This window comes from Podarcis cretensis (assembly GCF_951804945.1).
Source record: "Podarcis cretensis genome assembly, chromosome: Z".
Classification (NCBI taxonomy): domain Eukaryota; kingdom Metazoa; phylum Chordata; class Lepidosauria; order Squamata; family Lacertidae; genus Podarcis; species Podarcis cretensis.
In genome coordinates this window covers 2,027,335-2,044,010 of record NC_137184.1, presented here as the reverse complement: position 1 = coordinate 2,044,010, position 16,676 = coordinate 2,027,335, and the positions used below count along the sequence as shown (strand labels likewise).

The 16,676-nt window shown below is 41.1% G+C and overlaps 1 protein-coding gene across 7 annotated transcripts in view; it reads left to right on the top strand.

Moving 5' to 3' along the window:
* Window positions 1–16,676, top strand: part of DAB2IP (DAB2 interacting protein) — a 307,079-nt gene that overhangs the window by 118,548 nt on the left and 171,855 nt on the right. The gene's annotated exons all lie outside the window — the stretch shown is intronic.

Below are 16,676 nucleotides of genomic sequence, written 5' to 3'. Positions count from 1 at the left end.
AGAACAGTTTCAGGTTAAGAACGGACCTCCAGAACGAATTAAGTTCTTAACCCGAGGTACCACTGTATTCCACCTCATTATTAAAATCCCTACTTGTTTTTGTAATCCTCTGTTTCAGTTCCACTCATTATGTTACATCCAACTTTGGCTGGGGTAGGGGATGTCCGACCGACAGTGGTCTTTTTCTTTTTTACATTTTGATGTGGTGGCAGGAATTGATTTCAGCTGCCCTTCTTGGCAACAGCCATGATCCTCCCAGAATGTCCCAGGTGTTCATTCATAACATGTCATTCCAGGGTGGGGAACAGTTATAGCTGCCATGCATGCCCACATACAAAGGTACCTGTCACCAGCTCTTGTGGTTGCTTCACACAGACACACACACATGGGTGGGGTGGGGTAGGGGGAATGCCCAACACAACACAATATCAAGGGCATTTGGCTGGGAGGGCATCAAGGAGCAGCTGCCCAATTAATTCCTGCCAGAGACAAGGGAACCACCCACCCCAAATGGTAGATATTAGTACAAGTGGAAATCCCATACATTCCTCTCTCTGCTGTTTTCTGGAACAAATGGAAACCGAGCTAAATGGTTCCCATTTGGTTCAGCAAATGTTCTGATACGGTGCTGTCCAGAAACAGTTCTATCACTCCAGCTGGTATTTTGGGAAACTAGCCCTGAGTGGTGAACCAGAACACACACACACACACACACTTAAAATCTTACCTTTGGGTAGAGGAACTGTAATTCCACAGGAGTTCCAGCTCCCATCAGCCGCAACCAGCATGGCTAGTGGTCATGCCAGTGGCTAGTTGTCTAGCCATATCCAAAGAGCCACACCTGCCATGAACTCCGCAGGTGGTTTTGCATAAATCTCTTTCTCCTCAGTCCACCACTTCGCCCTCCCAGTAAAATAAGGCCGGGCCCTACGCTATAAGGTTTTTATTTATTATTTATTGCATGTATATTCCACCTTCTTTCCAAGGAGTTCACAGCGGTGTATATATGACTCCCCTCCCCTCCTGATTTAATCCCAACACCAAACCTGAGCAGTAGATTAGGTTGAGAGGCAGTGACCCAAAGGTCAAAGGTCACCTTGAGAGCTTCATGGATGAGTGGGGGATGTGAACCCTGGTTATCCTGTTCCTAGTCTGACACTCTAATCTAGCTACTACAGTACACCACACATTACACATGGGGTTGGGGATGATGATACTATGGACCTACCTTGCAAGTTTGGTGTAAGAATTATTAGAATACTGCATGAATTTGGGAAGTGCTATATCGGTGCTGTATTCTAATGATTCTTACACCAAACTTGCAAGGTATGTCAATAGTATCATCATCCCCAACCCCATGTGTATCGTGTGGTGTACTGTAGTGCTTAGATTAGAGTGTCAGACTAGGACCAGGAATATCGGTGCTGCGGGACATGGGTGGGGCTGTGGGTTAAACCACAGAGCCTAGGACTTGCCAATCAGAAGGGTGGCGGTTCGAATCCCCGTGACGGGGTGAGCTCCCATTGCTCAGTCCCTGCTCCTGCCAACCTAGCAGTTCGAAAGCACATCAAAGTGCAAGTAGATAAATAGGTACCGCTCTGGCGGGAAGGTAAACGGCGTTTCCATGCGCTGCTCTGGTTCGCCAGAAGTGGCTTAGTCATGCTGGCCACATGACCCAGAAGTTGTACGCCGGCTCCCTTGGCCAATAAAGCGAGATGAACACCGCAACCCCAGAGTCGTCCCCAACTGGACCTAATGGTCAGGGGTCCCTTTACCTTTACCTTATATCAGTGCTGTGTCCATATTAGTTAAAGAAGTGGAATTAGTTATGGAAAGCAAATGAGATTAACACCCTGGTTATGAATCTTTAAAAAAAATTATTTCATTTATGATTTTTAATTTTATACATTTCAATAATTTTATAATCATTTTAACATTTCAAAACTTGACTTCCTTTCCTCTCTTTCTGCGGTTCCTTAAATTTATTTTTAATATTTTCTGCATATCCAAATTAACTGAATTTGCTCATTTATTAATCAACTTTAAATATGTACTCTTACAAAACTGCAGGTTATTACAATAATCCTGCCAATGTTATTATCTGTTTATTTGTAGATATTCAATAAACCATTTCCATTCTTTTATAAAAAGTTTGTTATCTTGTTTTCTTATTTTTCTGGTAAGTTTTGTCATTTCTGCATATTCCATAAGTTTTTGTATCCATTCTTCTTTTGCTGGGACTTCTGCTTCTTTCCATTTTGGGGCAAGTAGCATTCTTGCCACTGTAGTCACATATATGAATAAATTTCTATACAGTTTGAGTAGTTCTGTCCCTATAATTCCCAAAAGAAAAGCTTCTGTGTTTGTTTGTTTTACAAACGTTATTTTAAACATCATTTCAATTCACTATGTATATCATTTCCCAGTAAGCTTTAACCTTACTACAAGACTATAGTTACCAGATTTTTTCCAATGAATCCGGGGACAATTTATTTATTTATTTATTTATTTATTTATTTATGAATGAAGCTGAGTAGCAACAGGGAGTCAGTAGTGGGGATGGTGAGGCCAAAGACCCTAGGCCCAAGCACACATGCATATTGTATAAAGGTGCAAAGCCCTTCTTTCGCACCCTGTGAAACATAAATGAGTTTTTTTGAAAACTGGGAAACTGTGCACCACCTGCCCATGACTCCCGAGCCTTCCTCGATCTTCTTCTCCCTTCCCCCTTTGTTTTGGCAGATCAGGGGAGACTCAAGAGTCATGGGCGGGTGGCCGTTGCCCAGGAGGGGCCAGCCTTGTAGTGCAGTTGGCTCTGGCTGGCTTCAGGAGCTGTTCGCTGCCATGGCGCAGGAAAAATGGCTGGCGCAACAGCAACGAGCAGCTCCTGAAGCCAGCCAGAGCCAACTGCGCTACCAGGCTGGCACCGGTCTGCTGAGGCTGCCACTGCCACGTTTCCTGGGGACAGATTTGCAAATCCGGGGACTGCCCCAGGAACCGGGGACATCAGGTAACCCTATACAAGACCATCACATATGATAAAAAGAATCTTCTTTCTCTTTACATTTCCAACACTTATTTGATTTGGATTTATACATTTTTGCCAATTTACTCATTGTTAGGTACCATCGATATATCATTTTCATATAATTTTCTCTTAGACCATAACATGCTGTAAATTTTATATCCATTTATATCCAGAGAAAGGAAGTTGAGAAAATGAAGGAAAATTCTAGAGAATTGAGTAAGAGTCAGGACCAAGTTCTGGACAACTTAGCATTGATGGAAATGAAACAAAAGCAGGCAAATTTAAAATTTAGAGGAGTAGGGGAGGAAGTCAACGAAGACATTAAAGGGAAAATGACTAAAGAACTGGCGAAATGGTTAACCTTAAAGGAAGAAGAAGTAGCACAAGCTATAGAAAATGCTTTCAGAATAAAAATAAGATCTAAACAAAACAAACTGAAAAAGGTTCCAGGAGACTGTCTAGTAATTTTCAAATCGATAGAATTGAGAAATACAATATTGCGAAAAAGTTACCAGAAGAAACTTATAATTGATGGAAGACCAATCATCATTTTTAAAGAGATTCCGATTAGACTTCTTCGAAAGAGAGAAGGCTATAAACAGCTAGTCAACATTCTAAAAAGGAATGGTATACAACACAGATGGGAATTCCCAGAAGGGATTTCCTTTTTTTACAAAGAAAAAAGATTCAAAATTACTGAAAGTCAGGAAGTCAGTAAATTCCTACGTAGATATGAGAAAGATCTTGGGAGGATGGAGGAGGAGGATGATGTGGGATTGGGGGGTGTAGGGGGGGAGGGCGGGGGGGAGAGGGAGGGAGACACAGGAGTCGAAGAAGTAGGCGAGGAGGAAGAAGGTACAGAAAGTAAAACCACCCGAATTTAAATCGGTGAAACTCAATTTGGTAATTTACTGACTTAATTGTAGATAAATATTATAATGAATCTTAAAATTCTAACATGGAACGTAAATGGTTTGAATGACAAAAATAAAAGGAATAAAATTGTAAATGTTTTGAAAAAGAAAAAATTGGACGTAATCTGTATTCAAGAGACACATGTAGCCAAAAAGCACAAACATGTATTGTTAAATAAGAATTTAGGAACAGAATTTATAAGCTCCATGGCAGAGAAAAAAAGGGGAGTAGTAATATACGTAAACGTAAAATGGGAACCTAAATTGATATACAAGGACAAGGAAGGAAGGATATTGGGGGTGCAAATCAACTTTCAGGGGGAAAAGATTAATGTGGTAAACATATATGCCCCAAATTCTAATAGGCCAGAGTTTTTCAAGAAATTAGAACAAGTTTTGATGAATTTAGAAAACAATAAGACGATATTATTGGGAGACTTCAATGCGGTGCCAACACCAGAGGTTGACAGACAAACAGAAAAGGGAAAACGAAACCAAGGGAAGTTACCAAAATCATTCCGGGACCTGGAAGAGAATATGGACTTAATAGACATATGGAGACACAAGCACCCAACAGAAAAGCAGTTTACTTTCTTTTCAGAGGTACATAAAAGCTGGGCCAGAATAGACCAAATTTGGACCTCAAGGGAGCTAACCTTAAGAGCCACAAAATGTGAAATCCAACCGAGAACCCTCTCTGACCATAATTCAATAATATTGGAATTAAAGGGTACTTCACAAGGGGGTTTCAGATGGAGGTTAAACGAATACTTGTTAGATAATGAGGAGGTTATAGAAAAAGCTAAAGCTACATTAAAAGAGTATTTTGACCTGAACCTCAATACAGAAACAAGCTTAGAAGTGGTTTGGGATGCCAGTAAGGCGGTCCTAAGAGGTTTTTTTATCCAACAAAATAACTATAAGAAGAAAATGAGACAGCAAAAGAAGGAAGAAATCCTTAGACAGATAAGGGAGTCTGAAAAAAAATTAATAGAGAATCCGAAAGATGAACAAAGTATACAAACTATAAAAATATTACAAACACAATATTCGATGTTAACGAACCAAGAAATTGAATGGAAAATCAGGCAAACGAAGCAAAGATATTTCGAATCAGCAAATAAAACTGGAAAATTATTGGCTTGGCAATTGAGGAAAAGGCAAAAGCAAAATGTGATAAACAAAATAAAAGTAGAAGAAGAACTGATTGAAGATCCAAAAAGGATACAAAAAAATTTTCTTAAATTTTATGAGGAACTATACAAAAAAGGAGAAGAAGACCCAACACAAATAGATAGGTATCTGGAGAACTGTAAAGGGAAGGCCTTAACGGAAGAAGAAAAATCTCAATTAAACAGACCTATAAGGATAGAGGAGATCCAGAATGCGATAAAAAAAATGAAATTAGGGAAAGCACCGGGACCGGATGGCTTATCGGCAAAATACTATAAAGTTCTGGGGGATGAATTGGCAACAACGCTTTGTGAGACCATGAATAATATATTAAGAGGAGGAAAGATACCTGAGTCCTGGAGAGAGGCTAATATAACGTTAATTCCAAAACCGGACACAGACAAATTGAACATTAAGAACTATAGGCCAATATCTTTATTAAATAACGACTACAAAATATATGCAGATATCATGGCAAATAGATTGAAAAAATGTTTAATAAATCTAATCCATAAGGACCAGGTGGGTTTCCTCCCAAATAGGTTTATGAAAGATAATTTGAGACACATTATAAACATAATTGAACATCTGGAGATTAACAACGATATACCTGCGGCATTGATTTTCATAGATGCCGAAAAGGCGTTCGATAATGTCTCTTGGTTGTTTTTAATAAAAGCTCTGGAGGCGGCAGGGATACAAGGTGAATTTTTGAAAGGTATACAGGCAATATATTCAACCCAATTCGCCAAATTGGTAATAAATAACAACCTTACAAACATATTTAAAATCGAGAAGGGTACAAGACAGGGGTGTCCCCTCTCCCCGCTATTATTTATTATAGTATTAGAAGTATTGGCGAATAGAATAAGATCGAAACGAGAGATACAAGGAATTAAAATAGGAATGAAGGAATTTAAATTAAGAGCTTACGCGGACGACCTAATGCTATCTTTGGAAGAACCGCAAGGTAGTTTGGATAAGGCGCTGGAGATCTTAGAAGAATATGGTAAACTATCCGGTTTTAAATTGAACAAATTAAAAACTAAGATGTTGACAAAAAACCTGGGTGCTGAGGAAAGAGAAGAACTGGAGAGAAAACATGGGATAAAGGTGGTTAAAAAAATAAAGTATTTAGGAATATGGCTTACACCAAAAAATATAAATTTAATTGAAGATAATTATACGATAACATGGAAAGAAATTAAAAAGGATTTGGAGGTTTGGAATAGAGTTAACCTCTCGTGGATGGGCAGGATGGAGACAATAAAAATGAATGTTCTTCCAAGAATGCTGTTCTTGTTCCAAAACATACCGGTAATCAGGGGGGTAAAATTATTCAAAGATTGGCAGAAAACTCTTTCACGATTTATTTGGCAGGGAAGGAGGCCAAGGATTAGATTTAAATTACTTACGGATCGAAAGGAGAGAGGGGGACTTGCAGTCCCTAACTTAAAATTATATTACGAGGCTGCCTGCCTATGCTGGGTTAAAGATTGGATAACCTTGGAAAATTCTGACTTATTGGACCTTGAAGGGGCAGACAATAGGTTCGGATGGCATGCCTACCTCTGGGCAAATAAAGAGAAGGCTCATAAAGGTTTCTCAAATCACATCATTAGGGGTCCACTATATGAAGTTTGGGAAAAAAATAAAAAATTGCTTGAATGGAAAACACCCTGGTGGTTGTCCCCAATAAATATCCTAACTATTAAAAAAATAAATATGGAGGAGCAGAATTTAACATATGAAGATCTACTGATAAGATCGGAAGACAGCTGGAAACTAAAGCCATATGAGGAGTTGAAGGGAAAGTTGACAAGCTGGTTACAGTATCATCAAATCAATGCAATTTGGTTAAAAGATAAAAAAACTGGAATGAATGAAAAGAAATCCAAATTTCAAATTGAAATAGTAGAAAGTAAATCTAAATTATTATCTAAAATGTACAATTTATTATTGGAATGGGATACAAAAGATGAAGAAATTAAGGAAGTTATGGTTAAATGGGCAATAGATTTGGGGCATAACATAGAGTATGAAAAATGGTCAAAATTGTGGAATGAGGGAATAAAATTCACGGCGAGTGTTGCAATCAGAGAGAACCTAGAGAAGATGATATACAGATGGTATATTACGCCAGAGAAGTTAAGTAGGATGTATAAGACTGGAAATAAGGCCTGCTGGAAATGCAAAATGAAGGAGGGCAATTTTATACACATGTGGTGGACATGTGAAGAAATAAAAAAATTTTGGGACACGATATATAATGAACTAAAAAAAATATTTAGATACACATTCCCTAAAAAGCCAGAGGCCTTCTTATTAGGTATCATTGGAAAAGAAATTAAGAAAGAAGATAGAGTTTTATTTCAATATTCAACAGCAGCGGCCAGAATGTTAATTGCCCAAAATTGGAAAAATAGAAATATACCAACGGTGAGGGAATGGCAATCGAAACTATATAACTTCGTCGAACTAGCTAAAATGACACAGAGAATTAGAAACCAAAAGAATACAAAGTTAAATGACGATTGGAGTAAATTTATGACATATATTGAAGGTAACTATAGTAACCTACCAAATATAGCAGGCTTGTTATGAAACTTTCGATGTATAGATAGATCAATTAATTAACACCAGCTGCAAAAATGAAACTCTTAAAATTAAGAACCCGAATTCAGGAGGGAGGAAGTCAGCTAGTATGTGTTATGTATTAGTTCATTTTTATTCTTATTCTCTTGGCGTGTTTTTTTCTTGTCGCTTTTTTTTCTGTTATTTAATTTAATAAGTGTTGGATTTAATGTATTTTTTTTTCTTTTCTGTCTTAGTTGTTGTTTTAAATGGTCTTGTTTTTGTTGTTGTTGTGTGTATATGATAAATGAAAGTTAATAAAAAGATTTTAAAAAATAAATAAATAAATAAATTTTATATCCATATTCCACAATCGTTCCCATGCTTCCATATCCATATTAAGACCAATATCTATTGCCCAATGTATCATTGAGGATTTTGCTTGCTCATCCTTTGTCTCCCATTCCAAATATATTTTATACACTTTTACATTACATTCCAACAGGTCTCTCTCCAACTGTGATATTTCTTCCCCAAACCCTCATATCTTATCTTTCTTAAATACTTTGTTCAAATGATGATATTGTATGTTAACTTTCCTGATAATTCCTTAAATTCTTTTAATTTATACTCTCCTCCCTCTTGTTTTAATAAATTTCTACAAGTTGTCCACCCTTCTATCATATTCTTTTTCTTTACCACTGTAGCTTCCAATGGCCAGAGTGGTGTTTTTAGAATCATTTCTTGTTTGTTAAGAGTTGGAGGGACAAATTTAAATAGTGCATTAATTCCAGTGCTAAACAAGTAGGTACAAAATCATTACTAATCCTAATTGCCACAAAATCTATACTGTTCACTCACAGATACAAAAATACAAATGTTTAGATGCTAAGGGAAAGATGTGGAGGGAGGGAAGGAGGGAGGGAAGCTATCGGGGTGAGCAGAAGATTGATGGATTGCCAAGCAGATCTTCACATATTCAGGATGTGTTTTGAACATAGGTACTGTCTTGGGGGCTTTGCAATTAAATTATTGAAAACAGTATGCGGGTCTTGTTGCCATCTTCTCCAGCTTCTTCGAGAGGAGATTGTTCAATACTTATGCAATTGTAGAAAGGGCAGGGGTCTCTCTATGCTTCCTTATCGTATTAAAAAAAGAAAAACCCATAGTGCCACATTATTAACAGTCATCAAAATGGTTAGATATAGATGCAGCAAAGGCATTTTGCATTGCTTGGAGAGACTGGGGTTTTGCTTAATGTCAAACTATCCTGGAAATTATGATAGATAAGCATGATTTTAAAATACATATATGAAACCATATATATAGCGAATTTTTTCAATAAACTTCCTATCCTTTCAAGCTTTGGAAAAGCATGAAATGCAGTGAAGTTTACTGTTATTTAGGAATAAACAGATACACAAATATAAGATTGGGGACAGCTAGCTTGCCAGCAATGCATGTGAAAAGGATCTAGGGGTCTTAAGTAGACCACAAGCTCTGACCTTCTCAAGCTCTGACCACAAGCTCAACAGTGTGATGCTGCAGGAAAAATAAAAGCTAATTCTAGGCTGCATCAACAGAAGTAGAATGTCCAGCTCAAGGGAAGTCATAGTACCGCTCTATTCTGCCTTGGTCGTACCCCACCTGGAGTCTCATGCCCAGTTCTGGGTGCCACAGTTTAAGGAGGATATTGACAAGCTGGAAGGTGTGCAGAGGAGGGCGACCAAGATGATCTGGGGTCTGGAAACTACGCCTTAGGAGTAACAGTTGAGAGAGTTGGATATGTTTAGCTTAGAAAAGAGGAGACTGAGAGGTGATAAGATAGCCATCTTCAAATTTCTGAAGGGGTATCACATGGAAGATGGAGCAAGTTTGTTTTCTGCTGCTCTGGAGGGTAGAACCTGAACCAATGGATTCAAATGACAAGAAGAAAGACTCCAACTAAACATTAGGAATATCTTTCTGAGGGTAAGAGCTATGCAGCTGCCCAGACCACATAACACCAGTCTTGAAAGACCTATGTTGGCTCCCAGTACGTTTCCGAGCACAATTCAAAGTGTTGGTGCTGACCTTTAAAGCCCTAAACGGCCTCGGTCCAGTATAGCTGAAGGAGCATCTCCACCCCCATTGTTCCGTCCGGACACTGAGGTCCAGCACCGAGGGCCTTCTGGTAGTTCCCTCACTGCAAGAAGCCAAGTTACAGGGAACCAGGCAGAGGGCCTTCTCAGTAGTGGCACCCGCCCTGTGGTTCCCGCCCTCCCACCAGATGTCAAAGAGAAGAACAACTACCTGACATTCAGAAGACATCTGAAGGCAGCCCTGTTTAGGGAAGCTTTTAATGTGTGACATTTTAATGCATTTTTAATCTTTGTTGGAAGCCACCCAGAGTGGCTGGGGAAGCCCAGCCAGATGGGTGTGGTACAAATAAATTATTATTATTATTATTATTATTATTATTATTATTAAGTGGAACAGATTACCTCAACAGCTGGCAGACTCTCCTCTACTTGAGGTTTTAAAGCAGAGGTTGGATAGCCATTGGCCAAGGATTATTTAGTTGTGATTCTTGCATTGCAGGGGGTTGGACTAGATGACCTCAGGCATCCATTCCTGCTCTGCAATTCTATGATTTATTCAGAGCCTTCCTTGTTCTTAGTGCTATCTAGCACGTATCAGAAGGGACAAGCTCCTGTCCCAAGAAGCTCATGGTATAATGTCTAGCACGAGAGAAGAAAACGGGGAGAAGTGAATGCTAGCCAATGTCATTATAGGCACTTTGACTTTTCTGGTTATAATGGTTGCACTTATGCTGGAGTCTGGTGTTTATCACTTATCCTTCTCCCCATCAGCAGAAGGGGACACAGTAAGGATGTACAGTATTGCATGTCCAACTCTAAGCACACTTCCCCAAAATTCAGAAAAAGAGGCAACATGTGCGAGAACAGAGTCCACTTTGGCATCTTATCGTATTGGGATTGGCTTCTAATATTAATTCGTTTGGATTCAGCAGTATTAGCAAGAAGGGGTTATGGCACAGGGATGGAATGTATGCTTTGCCTGCAGAAGGTGGCAGATTAAATCCTCCCAGGACCACCAGCTAAAAAGAGATGGTAGCCAGAGCCGTCTTTCCCATTGGTCTTAGTGGTTCATTGCGCCAGGGCGCTAGCCTCTCAGGGGCGCCATTGTGATTCGGCACTTCTGCGCATGCGCAAAGTGTGATTTAGCGCTTCTGTGCATGCGCGACTGCCGAAAACCGGAAGTAATCCATTCCGGTACTTCCGGATTTCGGCGGTCCGCAACCCAAAAAAATGCGACCTGAAGCGTCTGTAACCCGAGGTATGACTGTACATGATTACAAACGCACAGAGTAAGATGACACAAAGAAGAAGAAGAAGAAAAGAAATAGTACCCATTTGGAAAACAAAACAGAACTGCAACAAAAAATTGTATGCATTACAACAACAACAAAAATTGTTATTGCAGTTAACCAGACATTAACCTAATACGGTGTTTATAAAAATGCATTCCAAATATTGTTAAATTGTTGAAGATTGGGTAAGTTCTATAATAAGGGTGTCTCTGGACCTCAGAATAGGACTCATTCAATGAAAAATAATATTTAGAACTAATTGGACCCATTATAGTTGTTTATGAAAGGACTAGCTAAGACATCTAACTACTGGAGATGGAACAGGGATAATGCTTCTCTAAAACATATGTTTGTACAATGTCCTATATTGATTAATTTTTGGCAGAAAGTAATAGAGACAATCAACATGACTGTATGGAATAATCTTAAATTTGCAGAGGAAAATATCCTTTTGAATTATATACTCAGCACATGGAATCTAACAAAGGGACAATATGAATGGACTCTTTGTGCTCTTATTATTGCAAAAATAGAGGTATTGATGAATTGGAAAAATAAAAATTGTAGCACCTTGAACTTGGCCCTGGTCAAGATGATCTGCTCCAACAACAAGGCTCTTCAGATGCCCTTATGCATGGAGCCTCCTTTTTCAGGGGCAGTCTACCTCTGAACACCCGGAGCAGCAACAAGAGGGGGCTTTTACTTTCTTGCCCTGCTTGTGGGCTCAAAGGGGTCCCCTTGAATCACAGGGGGCATCGTCAAAGTCTGCTGTAAATTATTTCCTTTCATCCCCTCTCAAAGCTGCCTCTGCCCTATAAAAGGCAGACGAGAGGAAGGGAAAAAACAGGGCACGCGTTATGATTTGCTGCTGATAGCAAGTACTCAAGCCAGGATGATTATGCTTGAAGAAAGTGATGTCGAAGTTTAGATTTATAGGAGGGTGAATAAATTTCTGTCAGTTGGCGATTATTATCTCCTTTAATCTCAAAGACACTCGTCTTCCCACTCTCATGCCTGTGTCTGGGGTTTCAAAAGCGTGTTTCTGATTGGGATCTAGTGCTCTCCATCGGAAAATAAATCTCCCACATTTTATACAAGGCAAGCTGAAGATGCTTAAACATGAACATTATTAGATTGATTTGGAAAAGGCTCCAAACTTTGTAATCCCCTAGAAGTGCATGAATTGTCAGAAATCTTGCGAGAGGTTTGTTTGTTTTTGTTTTTGTGTGTTTGTTTGTTGGCTTGTTGGTTTGCAGGGGGAGGGAAGAATCCCAACCACGTACTTTATGCATGCTTAAAATATTGTTGCACACACCCAGTCTTTGACTGGTGAGAGAATTTAGTGGTTCCAGATGCTTACCCAAGCTTTGGTTTCCTTGGAATAAGCATCGGCGGAGACTGTGGTGTTTTGTCTGCTACATGGTTTTATTTTCGCATCTATACAACCGGAGCATAGGCTGCAGGGGGTCCCAGCATTAACAATGGAACTCTGTCCCACAGGTAACAGCAATGGCCAAAGCTTGGATGGCTTTAAAAGGGGATTGGACAGATTCACGGAGGAGGATAAGGCCATCAGTGTTCCGCCTGGCCTTTGGCTTGGGATCAACTTGATCCCACCCCCTCTTTCCTTTTTCCTTTCTCCTTCTGTGATGGAACCCCTATTTGGGGACTTCCCTGGCTTTTTTCTGGCCCACGTAGGACCAGTCTGGATAGCCTTGGTGAAGATTTGATGTTTTCATCCCCAAAAAGTTGTTGATTTGAGTTTCTACTGAAATGAGGCTGCATTTTAATGTTGTATATTAATCCTGTTTTTAAGTTGTATTTTAATCAATTGTTTTTACCTGGTGTTAGCCGCCCTGAGCCCGGTCTTGGCTGGGGAGGGCGGGGTATAAATAAAATTTCTTCTTCTTCTTCTTCTTCTTCTTCTTCTTCTTCTTCTTCTTCTTCATCTTCTTCTTCTCATTATTATTATTATTATTATTATTATTATTATTATTAGTCATGGTGGCTATACTCTGCCTCAATGATCAGAGGCAGCAATGCTTCTGAATACCATGGAGCAATAGACCAGATGAGCTGTACCTAACAGAGCGGTGTGAGATAGTTGGGCTGCTGCTGGAAGCTGGATACACCGAGACCTGTCTGTTTTGTGCTGGACCCAAAACTTGGGGCCTCCCAGGAACCGTAATAGGCAAGCAAGATCTGTCAGGGAATAAATGCTATGAGTCCCTCCATCCTATGCTTAGGTTGTATAGATGTGTAAATAAAGCCATGTCTTCCGAAAACAGTACAGTCTCCATTGACCACTTGGAGATTGGGGTGTGCACAACAATATGCCAATACAGTGGTACCTCAGGTTACATACGCTTCAGGTTACATATTCTTCAGGTTACAGACTCCGCTAACCCAGAAATAGGACCTCGGGTTAAGAACTTTGCTTCAGGATGAGAAGAGAAACCGTGCAACGGCAGCAGGAGGCCCCATTAGCTAAAGTGGTGCTTCAGGTTAAGAACAGTTTCAGGTTAAGAACAGACCTCCAGAACGAATTAGGTTTTTAACCAAAGGTATGCCTTGTACCATGGGTAGAGGGGAGCCACATGAAGATTCCTGCTGGATCCAGTTGCCAGTCCATTTAACCCACAGAGGAATGGGGAACCTGTGCCCTGCCAAATGTTGCCAGACTACAACTCTCATCATCCCTGGTCATTGGCATTGCTGGCTGGGGCTCATGGGATTTGTATCCCACAACATCTGGAAGGTCACAGCTTCCCCACATTTTTTCATGATGCTATCTTTTTTGATTGTGATGTGGAACCAGGAGGAGCGGGTGAGAGTCAGAAAAGAAAGGGCTTTGCCTGTTGAATTCCAGCCTGACTTGCATTAAAGGAATGGGGAGGGGGCTGCCAGAAATTTCCGGTTGGTTGGATAAAGGTGGTCAGGTGAGGATCAAAGATGCCTGTGTGGATTTCTCCCTGGACAGCATGCAAGCACACACACGCAAACACAGACACTTCCCCTCACACTGAACAATGCCGGTATATGATTTCCTCAGGTTCTCTGTAGCCATGGTGATAAGGAAGGTACAATTACCTGAATGGAGAAGGCAGACAGATAAAGGAATAGAGTCAGCTGGTATGTTCTCCTGTCTTTCAAAAAGGAAAAAGTGTCGCTGAAGACCTTGAGTTTCTCGTGCGCCACTTTCCAATAATCTGCCCACAATATCTGCCATTGCACAGAGCGCAGGCCAGCACCAGGAAGTGAGTGCCTGGGAAAAGAACACGAGAAGAGCCTGCTGGATTGGGCCAAAGGAATCCCACCTAGTCCAGCATCCTGTTCTCACAGTTGCCAGCCAGATGCCTTAGTGGGAAACCTGTAAACAGGACTTGAGTACATGAGCACGGAACGCTCCTGGGGCTGCTTCCAGCAACTGGCATTCAGGAGCATTGCCGCATCAGACCATGGAGGCATAGCTATAGCTATGAAGATAGCAATCTGCATATTTTAAGGCCACTGCGGTTTTCATGGAAGGCACACCGCTGTTATCAATGTGTTGCCAGGGGTGTCCAGCCATGGATGAGCACACTGTGACAGTGACCCCAAAGATGTATGGGAGGTCCAAGCATGGTGCGCATTGAGGATTACGCAGTGTGCCATGTAGGCAAAGTGTGATGCAGGCCAAATGTTTGTGATTACACCTCCCATCAGCCCCTGTGACTGATGGGAATTATAGTCCAGAGGTGTAGCAATCAGGGGCTATAGGAGGTCAAAGACTTGCTGCTATTTCTATGGCAGAGCCTTTGGAGGGGTCCCTTCCACCAGCGTCCTCAGGCCACCCAATCAGCACGGAAAAGGAGCTTTCGAGCTGCTGAAGTCTTCTCATTCTGTGTGTCAACTGGAGTCAATCAGAGTTAAAACAGGTGAGTCGGCCACTGAGGATGGGCTCCCAGGGTCTCCCCAGAGAAAACGCGTGGGAAGAACACTGAGGAGAAGGCATCCTGTGTGCTCCAAAGCTAAGCATCTTGGAACACGGAAAACACAAGTCAAGAGAACGGGGTGCAAGTTCTGAGGTTACATAAAATGGAACAAAGTCACTCCAGAAGAAGTCATTGGGCTCTCCAAATCATTTGCCCATTAATGTGCAGAGAAAATACTGCTGATCCAGCTGAAAGGCAATGCATGGAGGTATGCATTGATTGTCACAATGCATTCCTAATTATTGCATAATTATAAAATTATTATATAAACCAATGAGGTTGTATAATCTGAGAAGTGGAGGTGGCTGTGATTGTCATGAAGGGTCTCTGCGCTTTTAAATTTGCTACTGCACAAAACATGTTGAAGTTACTGTCTTGGTGAAGTCTCTTTTATGGAGATCAGGGATTACCCTGACATACTCTGGCTACAGTCTGTTAATTGCAGTTCTCTTCTTTGGCTAAAGCTGGATAATGAGATAGAGTCTGATATTCTTCCAGTTGCCTCTTCAAGACCCATCCTGTTCTCTCAAGTTCAGGCTTATGCCCTTAATGTTGCCTCAACTCCAGATATGGACTTTGCACCAAGATATGAACTTTGCACGAAAAGAACTGTGCGACAAGAGCTTGGAGCATTGAGGAGATCCAGAGGTTTTCTTATCTAGCATCCTGGTCTCATACCTGGCTACTCAGGTGTTTCTGGGAAGCCCACAAGCTGGGCACAGAGGCAATAAGTCTCCCTGGTTTTATGTTGAAGGTGCCTTGCACTCTGGTTGCCTATGGATAGAGGGACTCCATTCCTAGTGACAATTTTTATGTTCGTATCCTGCACGCTGCTTGGAGATTTAAAATATTAAGTGGTTTAGGAATGCTTTTAGGCAAATAAATAAACTAACATGGTGATTAAAAGACTTTACAATTTTATTATATAGTAAGGTATGTGGCGCTGTGGGTTAGAAGGTCAGCGGTTCGAATTCCCGCTACAGGGTGAACACCCATTGCTCGCTCCTTGCTCCTGCCAACCTAACAGTTTGAAAGCACGTCAAAGTGCAAGTAGATAAATAGGTACCACTCCGGTGTTTCCGTGCACTGCTCTGGTTCGCCAGAAGTGGCTTAGTCCTACTGGCCACATGACCCGGAAGCTGTACGCCGGCTCCCTCAGCCAATAAAGCGAGATGAGCGCCGCAATCCCAGAGACATCCTCGACTGGACCTAAAGGTCAGGGGTATCTTTACCTTTTAAGGTATGTGGTCCCAAGGAGGCCCAAATCTCAGACCACCAAACAAGGATGCAAGGGGCCAGAGGGAAATACATAGTTGAAATCAGGTATGCTAGACCTAAGGGAGCAGGAGCTTAACGGATGTCCCCACACTAGAGATGAGTTGCTCATACTGAGAGGAAAGCCCTGAACTTGGGTCTTTAATGGGGTCTGGTGGGCTGTTATTTGCCTCTTTGGGGGGTGTCAGCTGATGGAACAATCAGGGTTCAGGTGGGCTGGTATTGCCTCCCTAGGTGGCACTCTGGAACCACACAGCTCAGCCTGTTAGTGGAAACAGAGCAATGGAACATGTGCCTCTCTCTGAAAATGGCTTTTTGCTTTTCCATCTCTCTTTGGACTATCAGTGGGTGGGACCCCATGGAGT